We start from the raw sequence: 27,560 nt of genomic DNA, 5'->3' as shown, positions 1-27,560 counted from the left end.
CCTTGATAATGTTCCTCTATCTGTGTTGACTGGTAGAGAAAATGTCACCACTTTTCTTGTGAAGTCATACATTAATCCCAGCTGTCTTTTCCAACAGACAAGCACACAGTTCATTCTTTTGTGAAACACCCCTCTGAAGTGACTTTCTCATTATTCCCTTCCCATATTTGAGAGTGGTAAGATGTCTTCAGAGCAGATCCAAAGAAGTAATGCATAGTTTGGTATAGATGCATAAAAAATAGCCGAAGGAATGTTTCTACAATAAACCCGTTTATTCATGTGGTAAAATAAGAAAGGAAAACATACTGAATCATAATACACAACAAGCAACTGTTTTGGTCATAACCAGCTTCCCTATTATTAGGATGTACTCTAAACCTTCATCACTTCAAAAGGCATTTTGGACTCTTTGGAAGTGTTGACTCTCTTTTGCTTCTTCTTGGAATAGTCCAATTCTGATCATGCATGATATTAAACAGTGGAAGTGATTCTTTTAGAGTTTCATCCAGGTACTGATATTCTATACTAATGCAGTGTATTATATAAGATATGACTCAGGCTGTAACAAAAATCCAACAGTAATGAAATGAATTCTTAATATGAGTTGTGGTAATCAAGATGAAAAAAAAAAAATAATGTAAGTTCCTTGTCTATTGTTTGTAAAGTATGACAGAAAACCCATCGATAGGTAATGTTGGATATTATGAAACTGATCACCTATGAGGAACAAACATGACATCACTGAGTATTAAATTGACTTACAGTTCTGTAAATACATGGTCCAGGGGCTTTCTTATTGTGGAATGTGATCAGCTGCTGCTGCGAAATGTGTAATATCAGCATGTATTGATTTACATCACAGGTATCTCCAAGAATATGTCTGCCAGAAAGCTTCTGATGCCTTCTCTGAAGCATGGAATTATCCATGGAGGTGCCCTGGGAATTTCCAGGTACCTGGATCCGTTCCCTGTATTTATTTGCAATTTGATCATATGAAATATAATCACACACATTGTATCAGAAAGTTAAACGTGCACAGCTCTACACAATAGAGTGGTGCAATACAAAGTGGGAGGAAGATTCCATTCCATCCTGCGTATCTCACAGAGCTTGTGACAGTAGCATGTTGCTGTGACTGTAATGAAAGCAGAATGCAGAGTCCTTTTTTTTTTTTTTTTTTCACCCCTTCTATTTTCCCAGGTAAGGAAGAAAAAAACCTAGACAACTAGACTTTTCACACATGATTCTAAATGGTTACTTGTCTTTGTTTTACATGAATATGCAATGTGTGCTTTTTTTTCTTATTATTATTTTTTATTTATTTATTTATATATATATTTTTTATTTTACTCCCAGGTGATGCAATGTCAACTTTTCCTTTTGTTGAGCAATGTATTTTGATTAATACAGACCATGGGCAGCAGAACAAACTGCTAGGCTGCAGGTGTTCTTTGGTAGCTGAAGATTAGCAGGAAAGTCAAATGTTGGTTAGCCTGTATACTTCCTCTTTGAATAGAAAATGGGAAATCATCCAACTTGTCACATTTTCCTTAGAGGAAACTAGTCATAGGAACAGGAAGGCTATCTCAGTAAAAAAGGTACAACTAAGCATTTCATTATTGTTATTAGCTTCTAGATATGGTACAAAAGTTAATATATATGTGTGTGTTTGTTATATATTTACATGTATATGTTTGGGTTTTTTTATCTATATATATGTGTATCTTAAACAGTTGGTTCTACCTATCAAAAACATGAAACAAAGAAACAAACATACAAAAAACCTAGCCCAAATTAAAACAAGAGAGTTTGCTGTACAGCTGTCAAACTCAGAAGTGATTTATATCAGGCTTAAATTTCAGTTGGGAAGCCACAATGATGTTCCGTATAATTTTCTAATTTGGACTTGTGTGTGGACATCACAATAACCATGCAGATGTGGAGAAACTACACAGTTTGACCAGCTGTCAGGAACGGTGCTTTGGGAAAGCTCTTATCTTGCAGTCTGGTCTGTGGCAGTTTCATCAGTATCCATTATTTGTCAGAACAGCTTGTAACACGGTTACCTACTAGGCAAAAAGAATGGACTAGGCTTGTTTACAAATATTTTTACTTCATACTGTCAACCTGGTTTTGGAAATCAGCTGTCTCCTGATTTTGTCTTCAGCTTTTGGAGTGAAAATGTGCTGAGGTAGACACGATGTCATTTACACATTTAATTGCTTCGATTCCTTTTCTCATGAGATTGCAGCTTTATAAAATATGTCATTTTCACCCACAAATGTCCGGTACTCAAACTTATTTTCTTTCTTACCTGGAAAGTGATAGGATGATTTTCAAACACCTCTTTAAAAGTATCTCCTTTCTGCATGGCATAGAGCTATTTTCACAAGCTTTATATTTCTGTTCCTGTAGCTTTCTGCCAAAAGTTTGGAATTCTCTTCATCACTGGAATTATGTTTTCATTGTTACATATACCATGCATTGACATGCTTGGATGTGAAAGAGGTAATCTCAGCATAAGTTAGTATGATTTGAAGAATGGTGGGTGGGGAAAGGACTGACATAATCACCATCACAGGCATTGCATAGTTCCTGATAACAGCCTGTGGGGCTGTAAAATCCCTTTTTCTTTCTGAGTTCCCATTCATTCACCATCTTCTCTCCCTGTTGGTGTTACTGTTCATCCCACAGTTCTATGGAAAAGAGGTACACAAGCTACTCAGTAAACACCCATGCTTCTTGAGCTTCCTGTGAGTGTGTATTAGCTCACGGTATTTGCGTTGTCAAAATGCAAACTGAGAGCATTTTAAAAATGTTTATTCTGCTCCTGCTGTGATCACTCTGTATTCACAACTTAGATAGATGGCTGTGTCATTTCTGTAGCACCCATAATCAGTGCCTTCCAAAATACACTTGGATGAACACTGCTTCTTATAGTCTTTGAATAACTGGCATATAATCTTCTAACAACTTTCATTTCCCCTCAGCCGTGCTGAAGAAAATGCAACACTGTTTCCTAGCTAAACAGAAACAGGGAAATTGTGCTTGTAAAATTGCATTTTAACTCTGTATACATTACCAGGTGTCCTTCAGCTTCCATGGGAGGAAGGAAAAACAGAGTTCCTGAGTTCCTTTGTTTTAGAGCATTGTTATTTTAAGATTGCAAAAGATAACTACATCTATGTACAACAGTTTACAAAAGTACCCTGACCAATGCAGGTTCATATCATTATGGCTGTTTTAATGGCCAGAAAAAAACTAACTTTTCCTTGAAATCACAGCTCCTGGGGCATTATTTGAAGAACTGCCTTCTAACTGCAAATAGCTGAGGTATAGTAGGACCAGTTTCCCTTTCTTAGTTCATTTGATTTTCCTTAAAGAAAAAAAATGATAGAATGCCCCAACATTATTTATTACCCTTGTTAATAAAAAGCATGGTACACTCTCTGACTTTGCTTCTGCTCTTTTATCTAGGATAGCAACAATCATTATAGGTATTATCCCCACTCCAATTCTTTTTCTATGGTCCTGTACAAGATCTTACCTTCAGTCTGACTAGGAAGGATTTGCCTTTCAATGCCTGAGAGCTGCTCTGTATCATACTGTCTACAGGGGAAGCCACCACTGAGCAGCTGTGTAATTTCAGTCCAATCCAGTAACCTTCCTGTGCTGCATTGTCTAGAATAATTGTCCTCTCAAAGATTAGGTTGGCAGCTGATGGGCTGAGACACAGACAACCATAGCAATGACAAAGGATATATATATACATTGCTATTGTTGTTGTTATTATTTCTGAAGGGGCAATGCACAGATTGGCAATTAATACTCTTTGATTTATTTAAATCCAATGGGAGTTTTGCAAATGGTGTTATTAAGCTCAAGTTTCTACCCAAATCATCAAGAGACAAAATCAGACACTGATTGAAAAGGGTAAATCCAGAGCAGCCCTAGATGTTGAAAAGCTGTGAGTTATTTTGTATTCTGGACTAAATCTGTCTATTAGTTACTTTGACTTTCTATGGCACATGTAAATAAGCAAGAGTAAATGAAAAATGTATATTACTGATGCTGTTACCACAGTTTTATGTATTCCTCCTCCAAAAGAGGAATATATTTTACTGTGTCTTTAATGGAAAGTTATAACTTCCTAGTATTTCAAACATGCAAAATTATAACTGCATTTCATGGAAATGACCTTTCACAATTACTGTTTTAAATATTCAGTCAGGTCTTTTGCATGATAGAGAAAAAAGCACTGCAAATGCACCCCTTCCCGGGTTGTATTCAACAATGTTCTGACAATTCATTTCTTAAAATAGCAGCTCTTGAAAAAAATATTACCAAAATTAAAAATAGCATGTAAAGGTGTGTTAAAGCATTTATACTATTATACTGAAACACTGCACTTTTGTAGTGACAAACATTCCCTTCACGTACAGGAGAAAAATACCAAATGGTGTGTAAAGAACAAAAGTGATTTTCAGCTGCTGTGGATATTTTATTTTCAATTAAATACAGCAAAGAAAGGTTCTACTAAATATCTTTCTGAGAATTCAAGTTTGAGTCTCTAACTTGTTCTGCTTGGAATCAAGGAACATTACTGCAAATCCAAAAGGAGTAAAAGTTAATAGAATATTGCTCAGACAGAGTTTCCTGGGGAAGAATAGGTTTTGTACAATTTAGGGACTACAGTTTGAATATCGGATCTTCATGTATTTTATTACAGGCATCTAAACTTGTCTGTGGAAGATGAGTAAGGGAAAGGCAATATCAACACGGTGAGACTGCAACAGCTTTCCAGGTGACCTATATTTTATACGTCAGTAATGGTAACACTTACTCACAATTAAGATATCCTATCCACACATTACATGCCTAGCCACTCCTTCTAGGAGGGCTGTTCCAAAAGTAGTGCCTTTGTGGTATGGCAGTAGAGAATGAACCATCCCATGGTATTCCATACCATGTTGTTGCCATGTGACAGATGGCAGCAGAGGAGCACTCAGACAAAATGGTGTCTGACATGGAAGCTCGTATGAAACAAAGGATTATCAGTGATTTCCTCTATGAGGAAAAAGTGGCAGCAGTTGACAATAATTGACACTTATTGATGCTTATGGAACCTAAGCAGTGGATGTGATCACAGTGAGGCTGTGGGTGGTGCATTTCAGAAGAGGTGGCAGTGACAGTGGATCACCTCTGCTGGTGCAGATCTTAATGAACACGTCATGAAGTCTCCTGTTCATCTGTGGCAAAAATGCACAGTTAATGCTGGGGACTGTGTTGGAAAAGAGTGTAGCAAAGAATTTATTCTGTCAAATATTGCTATTGTGCTCTTTGTATCTGTTGTAGCATCCATGGAAATAAATAGGGATCATTACTTTCAGGGTGGCCTATGAATTAGTCATTTAGTAGAAATTTAGTATGGTTTGGCATCTTTGCTCTACCAAAGCCTGGAGAATGACTGATGGAGGTCTATACAGCAGGGCAGAAAATGGGGCACAAAAGGTACATGTTTATATGCATAAGCTTTCTTTTCAGATACAATAACAACCTGCTTGGGTTTTGCAGTTGCTTCCAAATGCTGTGTATACCAGATCTAAGTTCCTCTAGATGTTTACCTTCTTGATGAGCAAAACAACAAAGACTTCTGTCCTACAGACTGATGTTTACAGAACTTTTCTTTTTTTTTTTTTTTTTCTGTAGACTTTATAGTGTTGACTGAAATCTCTTAGTCGTTTCTGGAATCTACTAAATTCAGTATGGGCAAGACTTGAAGCATTACATGGCAAGCTGGTAAAATTCAATAGAGTGGCCATTAGCTTGTTCCTCTATCTCCTTTCTACTCAGCATCTGCTGCTCTTGCAATGTGCAAGACTGGCTCTTGTAGTCTTCAGTAAAGGCTGTGACTGGCAACTTGTATTACCTTGCTACCTGATATTTGCCTCTGTACCAGCTGATACTTGCCCAAGTCAGTCTGTGGCAATGCCACTGAGTTGAGGAAATTAGATATTTACAGAGTGGTTACTTCCACAAACTTACCCAGTGGAATGCAGATATGCTGAGTCTGCCTGGACACATCCACATCTGAATGCGCTCAGAACTGAGTATATCCAGGCAGAAAAAAAGGTCCCAGATCCTCAGAAAATTCATTTATTCTGTCTTGAGTTCCCTTATAAATCATGGAGATGAAATAGTGTCCAGTCTTCATTAATTGCTTTGAAGTACCTGATGCTGGGGATGGCTTTATAAAAATCTTTATAACGGCAGAGAATCCCTTTATGGTAGCTATTAGAATGGATAAGGAGGTTCTCCCTTCATAGATCTTACAATCTCAATATTGCACATAGCTAGATAACTAGCAACTAATTAAAAAAACATGTTGGCAAGTGCTATCAGAATGAAAAGTGTGATTTTCTCTTTTTGGAAACATGTAATTTACAACCTTGAAAGTGAAGCATATTGGTTTTTTATGAGTCAAAAGTCAATTTTATTTCTAATAACTCATTGTTCTCACAATAATAATAATAAAGGATATGTTCACAAGTATATATATATATATATTAATTCTCTTTCCATGGTATCAAGAGTTAGAATATTTTTAAAGTAACAGAAGTGTATATAGACAGAAAAAATTTTCCTATATAAAAAATTATCTTTTTTGTTAGTTCACCCTTTATTATCATCTGGATAAACATGACATATAAGTGATTGATTTGTAAAATCCTATATGTTCACTATATGTTTGTGTATCACAGAGAGTGTTACCTGCATGCAGATATATATTCTAAAGTTCTTTTACAGATAACATGTTGAGATTCAAGCAATCTATATGTAGATTAGGAGTTTAATCGTGTCCTTAAATACATGTGCATCTTCTCATCCTATACGTTCCTCTGTATTTTTTAATTCACTTTTCTTGTGTTAGGTGAAAAGGCCAACAAGATATAAGAAATAATGGCTTTATGTCAGTGAGGGAAAACAGGTATGAAAGTGATATATTTTTTAATTTGATGAAAGATGAGTTTGGCAGCTTTGCCATATTTTGAAAAAGCTATCACTATGAGTACGTGCTTACTTAACTGCAGTAACCAATGGAGAGACTCCAGAAGTGACAACTGTAATAAATCCTAGGACTGTTTATTTAACAGAACTAAGGCTAGACCTATATAAATTTCTATCTTCTAAAATTTGCTGAAGTTTTGAATACTGCTTTAACTGCTGTTAAGCTGATGACTAGGTTGTCTTGTTTTATCTTTCACCTATAATACTGTACTTATTTCAATGATGTCTTTCATTATTTAAAAAAAAAAAAAAAAAAAAGGTACTTCCTGATTAAACAAACAAACAAAGGAACAAACAAAAAGCTTTTCCAGTGCTATTAAGAAGCGTTATCTATTCCAGAGCTTGAGGCACTTTTGCAAACGGGAATGGAAGACGACAAAGTCGAATAAAGATGCTTTGCCCTTTTCATCATGATTCCATCACCCAGATTCAAAAGCCTATGAATCAGTTCCTGGCAGAAGTTAGAATAGCCTCAGGGCAGTATTTATTTGAATTGGCAAAAACTGTTCTAGATGAAGTTACCAGATTGCTCACCTACCTTCCGTCAGGAAGAGGTGTTAGGCCAGGAAACCTCTTCCTGTCCTAAAATGCCACTGTCTTCCACTGTCTTCCTTGATTTATGCTTCTGCACGGTGAATTCTGTATGAAGTGGCATGTGCACACAGTGGAACACATAGGTGGATAAAATAGATCATGCCTTATTCTTAACAGAAAATGAGTGAGACAGTTTGACAGAGACATGTCTGGATTGAATTGATGAGACATTTTGCTCTTAGAGATAAGAAAAATTTATTGAAGGTGGACTGAACTTGACCTGTTTGAAGGGAAATAGGAAATAGGAACAAATTTTCCAAAATAAATTACAGATATTTCTCTTATATATTCTAAAAATAATCTGTTGTTTCAGGGGTGCTGTACTGTATAAGTCTGGGTTTATTAATGTTATTTGTGAAATAAATCCATGAAGGATTATGTACTACTAGTGATAGTAGTATTTCAGTAGGGGGTATTTTGATCCAGTCCCTATAAATTTATGGACAACTTAAATATTCTATAAAATAATATTTTTCTTTTAAGTATGTTGGTGTAGATATATTTGATTGCTTTCAAGCAGAGATATATAACTCATTTTAAAAGTATTTTTAATCATTCCTACTGAAATTATTAGTAACATTTGATCTGAATAATTGCTATTAGTTTCCTCCCACAAATGCATGACTCATTGAACTTGCTATCTTTCAGGAAAACAAATGAAATCTGAAAGTACCATCCAGTTTTGCTTATGGAGAATTGCTATATGTCGAGTACAATAAAATGATGACTCTAAGAGCATCGTGACATGACACGGTCTTTGGCAAGCTCTTATCCCCCATGCTGAGGTCAGAGACTGATCAAAGTCTTTCTCTTTGTACTGCTTTTTAAGCTCACTGCTGATGGAAACTTCTGCATAGATTGGACTGGAGGTTACTTGGGCTTAAACCAGTCCTTCTGTAGAGAGAAACAAGACTTTGTCAGCACCACAGCATTTAGTTTGGAATATGAAAGGAATAGCAGCTAAGGGACTTTAATCTCAGCCCTGCCATGTTTAATTTTATTCATGGTGAAAACAGAGCAGACTCATGAGACAAAACACTTAGTAGTGATGCAGCTTCTTTCTGCCAGTGGGACATCTGAGTATCACGGAGCTGTCACAGGGACACGTGCCACAGATCTTCCCTTGCTGGAGAGGAGAATGACTGTAATAGGAACTGGCAGATCTGTGCCAGGACTGCACTTCAGACTCACACAACCATACAAGGCTGGTGTATGAATACAAAGTGCTCACCACAACACATAGGCAGTGTTTGTGCATAGGACAGAAGAAAAGAAAAAAAGAAAAAACAAAAAAATCCCAAAAAACAAACAACTACATGACTTTGTTCTCTGAGTTGTGATACTTAAATGTCTCCAGGATCAAACAAAACAGTCAAAGGAATGACTTCTTTTATTTTTGTCTGGGGAGGCTTTTCTAGATGATTGCTTTCTTTGTGGATATATCAAAGAAGGTTTTATCCCAGTTCTCAAGGACAGTTTTAGCGAAGTCAGTAAAACAAAACTAGTCTGATACTTATCAGGAATAGTAAAAACGTTTCAACTTGCTGCTTTCCTTTCTCTATGTTACTATGCTTCTAGTTGTGCTGAGATCATGTCAGAACATGTAAGGGCAGTTCTTGGCAGGGCTGTGTTTCAAAAGCTCGGAGCCAGAACCACCAACCTATTCCTATGCTATTCTCATGCTATTATGTGGCTTTGTTGCACTTTAATGAGAGTAGACAGTGTTGCATGTTACTGTGATAGACATTATTGAAGATTTTGTGCATTGTAGGAGGGTAGTAAAACCAGGAGTTTCCTATTGAAATGACAGCCACGTAGAATATGATGAAGTACTGGAACAAGCTGCCCAGGGGGTTATGGAATTATGTCTCTGGGGATATTCAAGAGCTGCCTGGATGCCTACCTTAATTATCTTTAGATGTCCCTTCCAGCCCCTGTGTTTCTTTGATTTTGTGACTCTCTTCAGTCTGCAAAATTGTATACCACATTATTCTGCTTTTAAACTGTTAAATATTAATGATTTGCAATATATTAAAGTCACAGTAAGTGATCAAACTGTTCTGAGTAAGAGCTGTCTGCCTATTGCAGGATTCTGAATAACTAAAAGTACAGAAATATTTTATTAGAAGATACATGTTGGAGGTAATTATGACTGCTTTTCAGCTGTTCGCTGCAGTTTTCTGAGAACTGTTCTTTTTTGCTGCATTGACCTGCAATCATTATTAAAAATGCAATTTTGTCAGTAAACAAATACAAAGTATCTTGAATTAATAAAGCGAATATCAAAGCCTGTGAATTAAGTCACATGAATGAAAAAAATAATAATAATCTTATGTGATTGCCTTGGAATTTATCCAAACAGTAGTCCTCAGTCTCGGATGATATCATATAAATTTTTCCAAACTTGTTACATAGTTTTCACCAAAGCTAGTAGCAGAATGGATGAAATTTGTGATGCCTTCATCTCAAAAATAATGGTTGCACAGCTAGGATGTGTTTTGTGTGTATACTTTCTTGTTTGCACTTGCACTTAGGAGCATTAATTTAGCCACAAAGGTTCTGACTGAACCTAATTTCAGAATAAGGTCTTTTATTTAGAAACTTTTATTCATGTAATAACATTATGACTTTTCGCCCAGTATTTTATATTGAAAGATGATGTCAGCTTATACAGCACTACAACATGCCAACATGCAGTGTGATTTCAAATCAACTGTTTTATCACTTGCAATCCAAATTCCATTGGGATTGTGTAAGTCTCTTGGCAGTGTCAGTACCTTATTGTCAGTAAGAAGACCAACAACATAGCAATTAGAAAAAAAAAAAAAAAAAAAAAAGACGGAAGTCCCTTTAAGATAAACCCTATGTCTTATTTAACCTTTGAGGTTCTATTCATCACTCTGCTTTTCAGCCCTCCCCCTACCAGCTGATTGTCTGTGTTCAGCTTTGACAAGTCATCCATCCAGTAGCTTGGTCAGTATCTACAGGCTTGACTGGGCAGGACTAAGCAGAAAAAGACTGTGGTGGGAAGTTTTGATTTACGTGTAGCAGCCATCTAAATAGGACAGCTGAAGTAGTTACCAACCTTCCTGGCCATTACATGTCCCAGAAGCTAATGCCCTGCTGCTAGAGATGAACAGTTAAGCTTGAAAACAAGTACTGTAAAAATTCCTTATTTACTATTGCTGCTGTGAATTTCAATTCATGTTAAATACCAATGTTATGGTGTTTTAATAATACTGTTAAAAAGGAGACATCATAGTTGCTGAGGGGAGGATTATAATTCTTCAAGACATCCCAGTTTTCATCCATTGCATGTCAGTCAGTATCTAGGTGGGTTTTTTTTGTTTTGTTTTGTGTTGTTTTTTTTTACAGCATCTTGCTGCCAACTAGTTAATTGAATTTACAAACCCCAAGTAGAATTCTTTGGCTTCTATTGAAAGGTATAGCACAAGTTAGGACATGTCTACACGCAGTGAAATGCAGGGCAATAATTTCCTGACCCGATAAGTGTCATGGACTTGATAACAAGTCTCTGGGAGCAAAATTGCTGGAATTGCCTGATTCTGTGCCAAAAGTTAACTGGCCCTGTATGCATGTAGCTATTGTTGCATCTCTGTACTATGTTAACAGAAATAGTAAAAATGTGGGTGTTTCTGTCTGAAAGCTGGGCTTGGGTGCTCAGGAGTGGGGTCTGCAAAAGTCAGTTATCCCAGAGAGGAGCCACTGTTTACCTGTGGGTGAGTGGCAGCAGAGGGGGTGGGTCTCATAGGCAGTTTTGGCATACCTGCTGGATGGCAAGTAACTGTCCATCTGTTTGGTATTCACAACTGTGAGCATGTTTCTGAAGCATGCCCACCAGCTCTCTTCATACTTCTTTTCCAAACCATCAGGCTTGTAGTTTCACCTGGTCAACTACATATGTAGCATAAAATTAGTTCTTCAATGAAATAGGTTCTCATCCCCAATCTTTTCTGTCATAAACTTCCAGAGTCATGCTTGCTCATACTTTTTTTCTGCCTCTGATGTCAGTTTTCCATACCAGTTCAACAACTGTCCCAGAAAGAAATGTGGATGTCGTCATTTCAGAGTACATTACTGCCTACTAGCTAGGTCAGTCTCAATCAAAAGATTAGAAAGGAGTTGAATCCTAATTGCCATAAGTGAGTACTCTAGCCATTAAGATAATAGATAAAAGAGAAGCAAACCCATCATTTCCATAGAACTCTATCTCTTGCACCTACTAGGTGAAGACTGGAGGCACAAGAAGTGGAAAATCCAGCTTCTGAATCCTGTTAAACCTAAGTTTGACTTATTTATTGAACTGCCTCAAAGGCTGAAACATTTCAGAGCAGAGCCAGAAGCAGGTCTTTAGGCAGCTAAATAGCTTTACAATTAAAAAGTTAGGTGATTAAGGACTTTCTGTGTCTCCAGGATAGGTGGCAGTTGAGATAAGAGCAGCCTTTCCTGAGGTAAGATCTTTGTCCACAGAAGAAAATAGGAATAAAGGACGATGACCTGAGGAGAGTATTTCTTGGACATGGCAGAGAAGTTTGAGCTATATGGATCTGGCAAGGAAAGACAGTGGTTAAAACCAACTCAGTCTTAAACAAGGTTAATTACATTTCTAATCAAAAGGTTTCTAGGTCAGCTGTTGTCCATGTAAAGGTCTACAGAGAAATTAAGGTCTTGTGAATAAGTGGGTAGTAATGAACTGGGCATGACATCTGGCATTATCCTATAATTTAATACAGGCATGTTTCTGTCCCTCCATCCCCATCTTCTCCATTTGCAAAAGAATCTACAGCCCTGATAGTGAAACAAAGCAGAAAAAAATACTAATTTTCCACTGTGATAACACAAGCTGGTTAAGAATTCATTATCACATGTAAATAGCTCTGAAAATAATCCCTTCTATTTATTTCCATGGAAACAACAACAGATATGAAGTGCACAATAGCACTATTTGATAGAACTAATAATCACCTACAAAATACTGTTTTTGTTGATTATGTTGAACATAATCACCACCATTAGCTATGCATTTTTGCCAGTAATGATCAAGAACCTGCACCCAGCTCTTGTTAGCATCTGCACTAGTGTATGTGGCCCATTGTTTCACTGGTGTGGTAGGACAGTCTAGCCAAGACAGGCATTGTGCTATACTGCCTTTAAACTGATATGGGGCTTAGTGTTATAGTGTTGCAAGAGAAAGGTTATCTTCTTCCCTGGCCTACCTCTTGAAGTTTGAGGCTTAGGCTTATTTAATGTGATGATGAAATTGTCAGAGCTGACAGTTTGTCTAGGTTTCAGAAAAAGCAGAATGATTATGCCTTTCCTATCCTGAGAAACACTGTGCATCTTTTTACCTACTGAGGGCCGAATATTCAACTTTGTCTTCCCTGGGGAATTCACATGTTGCTGCTTCAGGGATTAACAGCTTGTAGTAGTGATGCTGTGTTTCATTATTAGTAATGGTGTTATCCAAAGAACTGTCACCTTCAATCTTCTAGTAGTTCAGTAGATGCAGAGAAATTTGCATATGGTGTTTATTCTGTTCCTGTGCAATCTTTCATGGAAACAATGTGATGCAACCTTCGATATACTTCAGTATTGCCACAACTGTTTCAAATGCATTGAAGCCAATACTGAGCTCAGTACACAGTTCGCTGGTCATAATCCACCAGTTCATGAGCTGATCGAGGCGCTCATTTCATGATTTGAGAGCTCTGTGTGTGGCTGTCCAAACTGTGGCTTGTCTTTCCCATTACTGCTACCACTTCTGAAACTCACTACCCCCTACCTCACTGTGTTCACATCCACTCTTTGGTCTCCATAAATGTTCTGCAAGTGTCAATGAATGTCAGGGGGTGCCATTTTTAACTAATGGAGGAGTTCAATTACATGCCCTTTTTTCATATGTACTTCCATATCAGACACCATTTATACATATAGATGAATGTAAAGTATTTGGTTTGGTTGTGGCTTCATTTGTTTCTTTTTGAACTGAATGTAGAACTGAAGGAATATGTAAAATCTATGTGCTTCAACTAGCTAGACAGGATTACTTAATCTCAGTTCTAATCCCACAGGCAAACTGGGGCTCACTGAAAATTGAAGAATGCAGGAAGAAAGCCTAGGGAAATGACAAGGAAAAATAAAGTGGTTTTCAATGTACCTGCAAGGAAAAGAAAACCAAAGAGTAGTTCAGGCCAAGACTCCTCTGTTGAATCCCTCTGTGTAGCAAACCTTGACTCCACTCTAAGCGAACAGCCATCCACTTCACCAGTACCCAGCTTCTCATCCCTGTTGCCTGAAAACATCAATAGCTGTCCAACTATCAAAACAAAGTTATATTTTAGAATTAACTTTCAAGACTTATATTCAACATTGTTCTCACCTAGAGGTTTCTTATAGAAGCCTCTTGAATTCATTGATGCCCTGACAGCCTGACCTCAAGTCAAAAAAGCAAGATATAGTTTGGAACAAAACTTTTTTTTTTGTTAGTACTTATAGAATATTTCTGAGGTCGTGAGTGTGTTCATTCAGTTCAGCTGTATAGCTAGAATGTTGCATATGTTAAAAAATATATTATACAATATATTTCCAGGAAAGAGTGTTTTCTTTGTCTAGGCTTACTCTCTACACTCTTCCTAACAGAGACAAAATAAAAAAGATTTTTATACATTGCTGTCAGCATCTGTTGAAAATGTAGGCCTAAGTGTACATTTTCCTCTTCCCAAAGCATACTCTCAGGTACCAAAGAGCAGAATTATTTCACAAGACATCCCCATGTCTGTGCATATCTGCTCTGTGCATTTTGCTCCATTTTCTTTCCCCTCAAAGCATGTGACGTCCATCCCATTTTGCTGCCACAATATATAATTTTTTTTTAGTATTCATCCAGGTCTTTGCAATTACATACTGAAGTAATGATTGTTTATTTCACGTAGTCTGATTGTCATGCATCATTTAATTTACTCTTCCATTAAAGTTCAGATTATTACATTGTCTATGTTATTCTGTGGCATGGAAGTAGTTCAGTTTTGTCTGTCTCAGCTTGGGGCTGAGATGTCAGCTAATGAAAATGTCAGCTGTCTGTCTATTGGCTAGAAAAGGCCTTTTGTTGCTACAAATAGGACAAAGCTTTTATCAAGCAATTTAATTATCCTAATTTTAGTTTGCAAATTAATATCTTTAATTTTGAATAGCCTCCATCTTTCTTGGGGGCTTCCAGAAAAAATGAAATTATATTTTACAAAACATACTAAAATATCCTATTTGTTCTATAACAAAAAGTAGTGTAAACTTACTCTCTAGTTCTTCCATGTTTTTAAATTCAGTCACAACTTTAAGTATTAGCGTAGTTGATCACTTTTTGACACTGGTTTTGCTAAATCTGAAGTTTAAAAAAAAAACCAAAAGAAAACAAAAAAAAACATTGATTATCTTTAAAAGTTTGAGAAGGAAAGAGAGCAAGAAAGAAGGAAGGAAGGAAGGAAATAAAGGAGAGGAGGAGAGAAGAAGAAAGGAGAGAAGAGGGAGAGGAGGAGAAAAGAAGAGAGAATAAGTATATCATTAGAGTGTTAAATCTATAAATTCTGACAGCATGCATAGTTGGACCACTTGTAAAAGAAAAAAAAAAAAAAAATTCTTCCCCTACTGTGCTTTAGTTTTTAGTTTTTAGTCACCACTGCCCCCTTTGTGCTTTCTTTGGGCAAGCCGTGGAAGCTTTCTCTATGAAACCCTGCCTAATTGTGCCCTGTTATATATTAGTTCACAGTAGAGAAATCCAGGCTGAAAAGAAATAAGAAACTGTATTTTCCTAACTCCTGAGGTCATCCAGAAACAGAACAGTTCTTTTTGCTCTATTCTTTGTATAAATCATTAGTGCTATAAAAATTCACAGAGGTGCATTGAATCACTGGCAGCCATGACCCTGTTGAAAAAAAATCATCTGCCAAACAAAGCAGCATGGAGCACTGTACTTTGAGTGAAAAATTGTTTTCCTCTTTCTCTCTCTCTCTTTTATTTTATTTTATTTTATTTTATTTTTTTTTTTTTAAGAAATAAAAATGAACAGAAGCTGAAGACTGTTCTTTTCAATTCTGTAGGAAAGCCTGAGGCACATTGAAGATGGAAACCTGCTGTCATTCTTCTTTGTTGGACTGTAAAAACCAGTATTAATCTGGTAGCAAAACCTGATTAAAACCTACAGTACATTGAAGGATCATGCATGTGTGCTCATTTCTGGAAATGCCTGAGTACATTTAGTTGTATGAAATTGCTCACAAAAGTAAGAAATGGTACTCTATGGTTGTAGGTCTGAAAGATTTTAGATATAGATTGGGATTCAACTACCAGCTCTTTCCATATGATCAGTCTGAATACATTCTGTGTGACCTGTTTGCAGATTTTTATGCTGGATTTACGAATTAAATTCCAGTGTTGTGGGAATCACCCATAAAGCACTGCTGCTGAAATATTTTTTCCCTTCCTCTTTGTCTTCCTCCTAATACTGTCTCATAAAAGTATTACCTCTGAGTTCTTCAGCCACCATGGTCCAGTGGTTTGGAAGAAAATTCATAGTTTAATTTCACTGCTAACATGATCATTGAGCATTTGTGATCTTTTAGCTTATATTAAGAACACAGTTAGCATTTCAAAAATGACTGTGTAGATGAAGAAAATTAAACATATCCCTGGTAAAGCCTTGTGTCTGTTGTGTTTACTTAACAGTAAACAATATGAAACCCAGAAGTATATTTTGGAGCACTTGAGGGTCTGTACTCTTTCACCAAGGAACTGTTGGTTTGTTTGGTTTTTTTTGTGTGTTTTTGTTTTTGTTTTTGTTTTGATGCTGCTGTTTTGTTGTTTCTTTTTCTCTCTGCTGTTTCTAGCATTCCAAAAGCCATTCCTCTAATCTACAGGAAACTTGCTCCTCTCCTGGTTGTTACCTTACGTGGTTATCTGCCAGGTAACAGCATGGGCAGAGCATCCTTGCAACCGTCTGCTCAGCTATGCAGACAGCTTGGTGGCAAGCAGACATTGTCAGTAGTGTACAAGTCTCAGCAGCCTAAGGACAGCTCATTTTTCTTCTTCAGAGATAGCTAAACAATTCCAGTGAACCATTTTATTTGCTTTTTCCTCTCTTTTCCCCACTTCTAAGATCTTTAAAGTGTGCTACACCTTGTGTTTACATACTGATGTTCAGGTGGTTGTGGGTCTGAAATACTTAAATTTAAGAACTGGCAAGTGGCAGATCACAGGAAATACCCTTTATTTGTAATGTATGATAAGGCAGCAAAGAACTTCTGATTAACTTAATTTGGTGTGATGGGGGTTTGATATGAAACTGAGCTCTGTTGTAACTGCCTATGGAAATGAGACTTATTATTAACAAGTGCATGGACCTTTCCCTGTGGTCTCAAGTAGTTAACCTTTCATCATCAGCCTCATGATTTTTAATGGCTCTTCAATTGTGGGAACATTTGTCAAAAACAATTTTGCTTTCATTTTGCACAAATAATCTGAAAATTCATGCTATGGTGTGGGATTTAGAGAAAGAGCATCCATGTATAAAGAGAGAGAAATGAAAATAAACAGAAATATCAACATGATAATGTTCTTTTTGTTTTACTTTGTTTTGTTTTGTTTTGTTTTCCACCCCCAAGGCCCTGCTCCTCGTGAGGCTGAATGCAGTTCCAACTGTTTCAAGTATGTTTCCTACAGTATCTCCAACATACAGCTAACAAGAGAACACTCTCCTAGGTCTAAAATAGATTTATGATACAATTTTGCAGTTGTATTTTCTGTCTCAGACATTCAGCCTCTGTGGGTGATACAGTTTATCCTTTATAGAGGACCTCTGAGCATTACAGGTTAATAAAAAAACTGATAAGTGTTCATGCTTTGAACAGCACAGTACAGTGCTGTGATTTCAGCAGCTGCACATTTCAAAAGCGTTGTGACACAGAGGTCAGAGGATGATATCCAGGGCAGAGTGGAGTTAAGGAAGAGGATTAGGATCAAATAGGTTTTAAAAGCACTGATCACATTTGAGAGAATAAATGTAATTTATCTAGCTCTGATAACCAAAATGAAGTATGACCCCATTTTGCTTCAGCCAAGAAATCCAACTGAGAATTACTGAAAATCTGAAAGAGATGGTGTTGCAACGTTGCAATTCTAGTAGGAAGTATGTGATACCATGTGGGTTCCCTGCATATTAGATGTATTCTCTGTAGTCCCGGAGATTTCCTAATGACATGGACTAGTCTTAGACATAGACTTCTATTTCTGTATTTTGCTAAGTCAGAGCTTTGCCATGCAAGGCCTTGTCTGAGGTCAGCCTCTGTTGTGAGTTAGCAACACAGCACAGGGTTCTCATTCCAAGAAGAATTCTTTATTGCTGCGATGATCGTGACCATGATGTATATCTGCATCATCTTGTATATCCCTGCTTATTCTTCTAAGCAAGCCTTTTATATTCTAACATGCATACTCAGAACATTCCACTAACCATCCATTGGCTAGAAAGCAAGCAAGTTCCATAAAACATCTTCATAATCAGCAGAGAGTTTATCTTATGCCTAGGGATAAAACACCCTTGTTTATCCAGACCTCTCTCCTCTCCAGCCTCATTATCAGAGAGTCGACATTTAAAGAGGCTGAGCTGACCTCTGCATCTTCCACAAACTTCCAGCCCTGCTTGCAGCTGATACAGAAGATAAGAAGGTATCCTGGTCCTCCTGCCAGGACTTCACATGCTTGCACAATGAACCATCTCTGGGAGCAAAGTTCCAGCAGTGTAGCTGCTATTCACAAGAAAACATAGGCAGGCTGGTGATAGTCCAGGAGCAGATTTGCAGAGTGCTGGAGAAGAAATCAAAATGTTAGTTGTTCTTCTCCTTTTAAAGTTTAGATGAAATTATATGAATTATCTTCAAATTATTTTACCAAGAACAATCATAAGTGTGTTTCCATACTACATGCAAACAGTAAATCTAATGATTTTGAAATGGCGTGTTGGTTGAGGACAAAGTGAGGCATAACACTACAGCAGATTCAGACCTATTAGCTCCCAGCAGTTTAAGCAACCTGTTGGTTTACCTACAGGAGGGAGAAAAAGCCCAGGTAATGAAAACAGTCATATAATGTAAATGGTCCCGGCTGCAGGGCAACTCACCAAGCTTAGACAAGATTGAGATTTCAGGTACGTGATCATACCTGTTTCTTAACCATGGAAGTCCCATTGTTCTACCTGAGTTTCATGCCTTGTAGCCCAGGGCACAACTACCCAGATGGGTACTGCTTGGATAGGTGTTTGAAGTTGCCTAAGTCAACTGTCAGCCTGAGTTTGTAAACCCTTCTGAGAGGCAAGCTGAAGTATTTCAGGCTCAGTGCCCTAGTGAAACTGATAAACTATGGACATACAGACGTGTCTTCTGTTGTATGATACTCAAATAATCTTGCTGTAGCATTTAGTTGAAGTGGCTGAGGAGAAAGTTCTTCAGAGAAAGTGATATTCTTACAGCTCTGAAGATGTGTACTATGTTACATGGCAGAATTATGATCTGCTTTTGCATTTTTTAGTAGTCTGCTTTGCTCCTTATCCATAACAATACATTTCACTTATCATAGTCTACTATAATTTCAAGAACATACCACATATTCCAAGTAACAGAAGTGATTAAGTTTCATGTATCTTCAGTGGAAACTTCTTGTTTCATTATTTGTGTCAGTGATAGGTCTGAGTACAGGTACAGGGCGGCAAAGATGCTACAGTTCAAATAGTAGCATAACATTATTATAAGGCTTCATGTTAATACTGAAAATTCTTATAGGATTGGAATTTCTCTATACCTCAAAAGCTTAAAGAAACATTAATGTCAATAGACCTTTTCAGAAATAATTCTCAAATTCATAGAATAGATCAGGTTGGGAAATACCTTAAGAGTTCATCAAATCCAAATGCAAGATGTGATAGATTTAGCTTCTAGAAGGTGTGCACACTCAGTAAGACATTAAAAAAACAAACAAAAAAAACCAAACAAGAAAAACAACAACCAAACCTTCCAGGGAGTTTATGTATATTCTAGTCACACGAAGAAAATGGCTTTGCTCAAAATATACTCATAAATATTTTTCTGAGTTATTACAAATGTCTTTTACACACATGCTGTGTTTATAAATGTTAATCCTATAGAAAATCCTTTTTCTAATTCCTCCTGGTTCTTGAGATACTGTCATCAATTAATAAAAAAAATTAAAAACATTTGCAGTTTCTTGTGATTTGCAGAAAAAAGAAAGAAAAAATGCCACTCCTATGAGGTGTGGATGGCACAGGGTAGGTCTGGCCTATACTGGAAACATATGTACAGTTTAATAATTTCAGCTGAAGTAGTACCAACATTTCATGTTATGTTAATATATACTTAATATATAATTAATACATACACTTTTTATTAAATGATGGAAGCAGGTGGAAAGTACTCACAAAATGCTTTTGTGACAACACCATTGTCTTTTCTATGCCTGGAAAGCTATTGGTAGTATTAGTGCAGCCTTGCCTGAAGTGAACACTGTGAACAAATCTGAGACTCTTAGAAGAAAAGATGGAAAATAATTTATTGTAATTTAATTTTAATCCCAGGAATCTGGAACTGTCGCACCAATATTACCAATTTAGAAATAATGAGCAAGTGACAACATTGTGCTTGTGGCATTCTCTGAAGTTCAGGAGAAGAGAGTAACTGAATGCTGTATTTTTCTGAGAAATGAGCAATCAGAGCCCATTCATTATGTGCCATATAAAGAAAGATAATTTCAAGGCACTGCCTAATCTTGATGAAATATCATGTGCCTTGTACAGAAGCTTTTAAAGTCCTCAGCTCTGTAACACAGAGAAAGAAGTACTGCTTTTCAGAATAAAACTGGGCATCCCCCTAAAAAAAAGAACAACATGAGAATAAATAAATTTTATTTCCAACAGATGGCAAAAGTTATTTAATTATTTACAGTCATGCTGTTAGTCAGGATCTTCCTAAGCAACTGCTGGAAAGAGCTGACTCTGCCCTGCTGATCTGCTCTGTGCACCAGCTCAGCGTGGCTGCATCCCAGAATCTGCTCCTTTGATAAGAGTGCCCCAGCAATTGCCCCAGCCTCAAGCAGTGAGGTAGGGTCTGTGTACAAGAGAAGCTGCAAGGTTTTGTGTTCCATCAATGCTGCTGGCAGGAGGAAGCTGTGTGCTAAGAGCTCTCCAGGTGAGCAGTTTGGTAGCCTTAGTAGTTGTTTGGTACTGGGCATGGCATAGCTTATACAAATGAAGCCATTTGCTTCATCACAGAGAAACAGTCACAGAGAAATAATAGCTTACGATTGTGATAAAATAATTTAAAATTTCCTGAAAATTTTATCCATTCACCTCAGATGACCTTATAAGGTGCTGCATGTTTTAAGTGCTTTAAATAGACATGCAAACCATACACAGCTGAAGAAGGCTCCCTTGCTTGCAAAACTCAATGTATAACTGCAACAGATATTTCATGGTAAGTACTATGAGCAGAGGATGACTTTGGTGTTATGTACTGTTTTTACCCAGTGCAAACATGAAAGATGAATGGGATAAAGGCACGTGGCTTGTGGCCCAGTTAGCATATGACATTTTCTATGCAGATTTGAGACCCTCATTGTCAGTATTCTGTGGAAATCCCAAGAGCAATATTTTATGAAGACTGCTGCTTGCTCTTAATATTCTTACTGCTGATTATGCGTTCTTAAATCTGTTCTCATTACATCCCTTTTCATCTCTCTGGGGATGCCTTAGTTTTCTGCTTCTACCTTTGGTCAATGTCTTGCCTTTCTATTTAATTTCTTTAGTGTTAGTATTGTCTATCATCAGCCTTCCTATGGATAATTTTCCCTCATGCAACTCTGCAGTCATAATTTCCTCCCAGTGCTATTCTGATTGCCTTCTGATCCATCTTTTTATTTTCTTAACATTTTGCCTTCTAGAGTGTGAACCACTTTTCTTCACAAGACTCCCTCCTTCTCTCCCCACTCCCAACACTCATACTCACTCCCACACAGAGGCCTGCTGTATTACTGCATGACTCCTACACACAAAATCTCTCTTCACCACATTTCATCCCTCCTCCACAAAAAAGATCCTCTCAGACATGTTCTCATCTTCAGAGCCACTTACACTCCTGTGCATTAGCACATGGGCATAGTGTTATATTTTTGCTTTCCCCAGCTGTCAAAGATTCCCTGTTGTCTTTTAATGTCCCCAAAGTTCTTTCTGCCTTGTCATTTCTGGTTTAGCTCACCTAAATGCTTCTGATCTGTTTCTTCCTCTGCCCAGATGTGATGGCCTGAATGAGCTCCTTCAGCTTTACTCTGTTCTTCGTATTAAGCTTTAAACAAATCACAGAAGGCCTCATTTTCTGTTCCCTTTTGTTTCCTTTTTTTTTTCAGTTAGTGAGCAATATTTTATTTCCTCAGTGGTGTTTGGTAGATTAACCTCTTCCACTGAGGATTGTGAAAATTCTCAGATTGAAAAAACAGGAAAATTATTTTGTTTGTTTGTTGTTTTTTTTTTCATTCTCTAATTCTTTTCACTCACCTTAGGTTGAGGCAGGCTGCCAGGAAATCCCATGGCTTTGCAGATGCTCCCAAAGTCTCCACTAATCTACTGCAACGTGTTTTCTGTAGGAGTTTGTTGGGGGTTTTGTTAATTAATTCAAATCTCTCTTTTATGTGCTTGGTTCTCACAGCATTATGTATCTTTCTTAAATGTGTTTTACAAATGAAAAGGGAAATTGATTCAGCAATGATTACAGTGTTCCATTTGTACAATTTGTTTTGTATCTATGGGGTGACTTTCAGTAACTGTAGAGGCACTCAAAACATTTTACTTCCTCCAGTTAGCAGTAGATAGTACAGAACAGCAATGAGCAGGGAGAAAATTTAAAACTAGAATTCAAATATTTGCATGTGCTTCTTTTTGCTGCTATTGGGATTAGGGGGAATGGAAACCTGCAAACATTTGCATTGCAAATTACATTTGGAAATTTGCATGAATTTACCCAGCTTGTGAATGTGTCAACTCCTGACATTAGATAACATACTTCAACCCTGCAGAGCTGGGAAAAAACAGGATTTGCTTTTTGATTATGAGAGGCTCCTCTCCAGTTTTTCAGTAATTCTGTAGGACTGCCACACAGCATCCAGGTGCAGACTGCCGAAGAGCTTGGTGTTCCTGGCATCGGGCACATATTGTAACTGCATCCAAAGCCTGAGTCATAATGTCTGGGTGATACAGCTCCCTCTGAGCACAAACTTGATGCCTTTCTGCATCTTCTACCCCATCTTTATTGTACATCTTTATTTAGAAACTCTAGATATGCTAAGTTCTTTCATGGACACACATATTTAATTTAAAGTCCTTTTTCAGTTATTAAAACAAGGGAGATATTGCTAACCAATGCAATCTTTTATTTATTTATTTGTTTATTCTGGATAAGCAATACTATCTTAGGAGCCTTTCTGTAGTAAAAACAAAATGATCAGTTTCAGATCATTGTCTGTCCTACCAGATTTTGCTGTGACTGATAACTGTTGTATTAGCAAAAATAATTAGACAGTATCATCTGATTGCTTGATAATTCTCTTCATTTGAAGAATATTGCACTAAAAAATATTTTGGCGTATATGAGATCAAGAACTGCATTAAGTAGACATGCTTACATCACATGAGAATATAACATTTCCCAAAATACTACTGGAGAATCAGTGCTCAGATTCAGTTTATATAGTGTAGAAATATAGTGTAGTCTGAAATGAACACTGAGATTTTAAAGTTGTTTGAGCTGTAAACTCATTGAAACTCAAGAGGTAGTAGACAGAAGCATGTCAGACAATTTTTTCTCTAACTATATCAAATGATGGGGTATGGAATGACCTGATGTATAATACAGTAAACTTGAAAGTTCTATGTCATGAGTTAGGAACACAACATAGGGATCTCATGCCAGGAAGATTTCTTTATTGCTGTGATGATCATTATCATGACATCTGTCTGCATCATTTTGTGTATCCCCATCATCTTGCATATCCCCATCAACTTGTGTACCCCTGCTCATTCTTCTAAGCAACCATTTTATATTCCAACATGCATATTCAGTACAGTTCCACTAACAATCCATTGGCTGAAAAGCAAGCAAGTCCCTTACCAAATCCTCATAATCAGAAGAGATCTGATTACTGAAACAATCCAATGGTATCTGTGACAGGGTTCCCTATTGTCAATAGAGGGAACTGAAAATGCAAAATGTGGTGCATCTTCAGAGCACAATGGGATATTAAAAAACAGTTTTTTAATTCTATTACTGTAAGTGGCCATAACTGTGGAAGCATATTAGGGGAAGGCAGCCCTGGTTGTAAAGAGATCAATAATGGCATTAATCTTTCTGAGATCATGTAACAGTCTCCATCTCCTTGACAGTTTCTTGATCACAAACACAGGGGAGTTCCACAGGCTTGTAGTTAGCACTATATGTCCGGTCGCGAGCTGTTCTTCAACTGCAGCATATTTAACTGCAGCAGTTCAAGTCAGGACAAGTCCCTAGTCAAGTCCCTGTTCATGGTCCTTGTGCTTGGTCCCTGTTCGGGTGCCTGTCATCACAAGTTAGCAACACGACACAGGGTTGTCATGCCAGCAAGATTTCTTTACTGCTGTGATAATCATGATCATGATGCATTATCTGTATCATCTTGTGTACCCCCATCATCTTGTGTATCCCTGAAAGTCCCATAAAAAGTCTTCATAATCAGCAGAGTGTTTATCTTATGGCTAGGTACAAAACACCCCTGTTTATTCAGACATTCTCTCTTCTATCTAGAGCCTCATTCGAAGAGGCTGAACTGACCTCTCCATCTCCCACATTTCTAAGGTTTTACAGACAAATATTGTTACAAAAGATCAAGAACACCTCTGCTAACTACAAGATCAATGACACTACTGATAAATGAATTCTACAGCAAAAGAATCACTAAAATGAATTTTAAAATATCCTATTCCCTCTACTTATGACTGGAAGATGGAATAACATCAAAAGATAGCTACAGCATATCATAAAGGATTCTAATTGCCACATCAAATTACAAAGGTAGCCACATCATTAAAATTATTTTTAAAATTCATTTCTATGCTATAAAAAATGCATCTATAGTAATTGCATAGAAAGTTGCTATGTTAGTCATCTTTCAGAGAATCACTTAGACTTCCTTCAGATGTTTTTGTGATATAAAAATGTAATGACAACTTAAAAAAGTCATTTTTGAAAAATAAACCCTAAAGTTTTTGTAGAGCTATATTTCTTAATTGTTGAATTTCTTTTCTCACTGACAGGCACTCTGAACTGATTTTGAGTGCCTCAGTATTTCATGGAAAATTCTGTATGGTTTGATTTATTGAACTGAGTAAGATTGTTGTAGGCAGAACTCTTTCAGTTGTATGCAAATCAATTACTGTAAAGACAGTGAAAATCTTGTAAGATGGTCAGAGTGTTTCATACTAAGCTTTCTTTTTGCTGGTGAGAGGTCTTGGGCAATATACCATGACATCTATAGGAGGAGATCTCTGGAAGACACAGGGTGCAATCCCCTGCTCAAAGCAGAGTCATGTAGCTGGTTTCACAAGGCCATGTGCTGCCAGGTTTTAACTGTCTTCAAACATGGAGATTCCACAACTTTCTGGGACAACCTCTTCAAAATTTGATTACGGTAAATACATGTTCTTCACATCAAAATAGACTTTCTTTTGTTCCACATTGATTTTGATGTCTTTCCTTCTGTCCTGGTGCATATCTGAGAAAGGTCTGACATACTCCGTATGGTCCTTTTCAGTAAGTACAGACATCAATAAGGTATTAATGTTGAACTAAAATAGCTCTTTCAGCTTCCTTGCATGTGTGATATTTTCCAGCCTCTCAACCATCTTGGGCCCCAGATTAACTTGTTCCAGTACATTATTGTCATTTTTGTACTGAGAAACCCAAAGCCTGATAAACCTCAATAGTCCATAAGTGCAAATCACTGGTGCAGAGATAAATAGCAATCTGAATTCTAGTATTAGTTTAAAAACTGTTATAATATTTGATAATATTGTGTTTGATGATGTAAATATGCCATATAGGTATTTGTTTCTGTCTAACACATCACAAGTCCCACAGTGGTTTCTGATCATTTATGTGCTCAGCCAAGTATAGCTGTTGTCCTTCTGAAGCTCATTTGAATAGATACATTATAAGAGAGGAAGAAAGCTCTGCAGATCTATTAGCTTTGAGGATTAATGTTTATGCTATTGTATTTACATTTACAGAACTATGGAAAAGAAAGAATGTGAAATCATCAAACTAGTTGGAAAAAGACTATCTTGAAAAAAGGTATGTCTTTATAAGTGACTAACAATATATTCATGGATAAAGAATACACACAAATAAGATACACTCAGCATATATGCTCCCCCAAAACATCTTCCTAATGCAAGCAAAGAGGGAAATATTGCATTAACTTCTTTTAAATCTATTGCAGAAATTTCTTTATTAAAAGGTTCTGTATAATTAGATAGAATGGAATGTATAAGATGTTTCAGTAGTGTTGACTTGCAGTTTATCTTGATAATTCTTCACCAGAAAATGGCAGTATACAGAAACATTCCTTTTTCAAAGAGAATTCTTTTTTAAGAACTCAGGTTGGACTTCTAAAGAAAGCTAGAATATGATGCAAATGGCTTCATTTCATACTAAATTTGATATGTAACTTCTGTCAGGTTAATTGACTACCACAAATGCAGTGCTTGCCTGATCACCAAAAAAACAAAACAAAACAAAAAAAGCCTTTAGGAGATCTGTCTAACTAAAGATAAAATATACTGAAAATTGTTTTGTCTAGCACAAAATAAAATATAATATACATTTGGATTCTCAGTATGTCCAGGATGAAAGGGCCGTTTTTATATTAGCCTGTCATACTGCTTTATTTGACCAAGAAATCTAGCCAAACATCTTCTAGACTGGAGAACTATAGAAGCTCCTAGTTTCAAAGTTCATTTGATTCCTTATATTAAAAATACAGCCTTATGAAAATACTGCTCCTTTCTTCTTATTATCTTGAACTGCCTTGCTGTAAGACAGTGGCAGTAAAACAAGATTTTATCATTTAAAATAACTTTTTTTTTTTTTTTTTTTTTTTTTTAATTAGATGAAGAGGATACAGTGCTAGTAAAATGTAATGGAACACTGATGGAAAGACACAGTACTCATTCCTAACGTCAAGACAAAATCTCTACAATATCTCTTAAAAATTGAACCCTAAAAAAATTCACAAGAAGAATATTTTATTATGACTATCTGGCCTGCAGAAATAAAACAAGATCACCAAAGCAAGTGTTCAGCACTGGTAGCTGAAGTACCAGTCTGATGGTTTATGGTTTATTTTGCATGCAGCTACCATTTCTTGTTAGGAGAATGTTATATATAACACTGAGTACAGCAACGGCTGTTGCTGATGATCAGCAGAAGTATTAATGCCAGATGCCTACTTTCTAGTACATAATTCAGTCAGTTTACTTATCTACTGTCAACAACCAGTATGCATCTTTTTCCCTGGTAATTTAAAATCCTCATTACCCAATTGCCATGATTAATAATAATAATAATAATAACAATAATAATAATAACAACAATAATAATAACAACAACAACAATAATAATAATTTTAAAAGTAATTATTAAAACAATAAACAAAGAACACTCAAGCAAAAATGAATAAACCTTTTTTTTGAAAACTTTTGAAAAATGTCAAGTTACAGGTTCTTTCAATCATATCATTTG

The sequence above is a fragment of the Coturnix japonica genome, chromosome Z (assembly GCF_054131305.1).
Source record: "Coturnix japonica strain WE chromosome Z, WE-NBRP24, whole genome shotgun sequence".
Classification (NCBI taxonomy): Eukaryota; Metazoa; Chordata; class Aves; order Galliformes; family Phasianidae; genus Coturnix; species Coturnix japonica.
The sequence above is the reverse complement of the archived record's forward strand: the minus strand, read 5'-3'. Positions refer to the sequence as shown.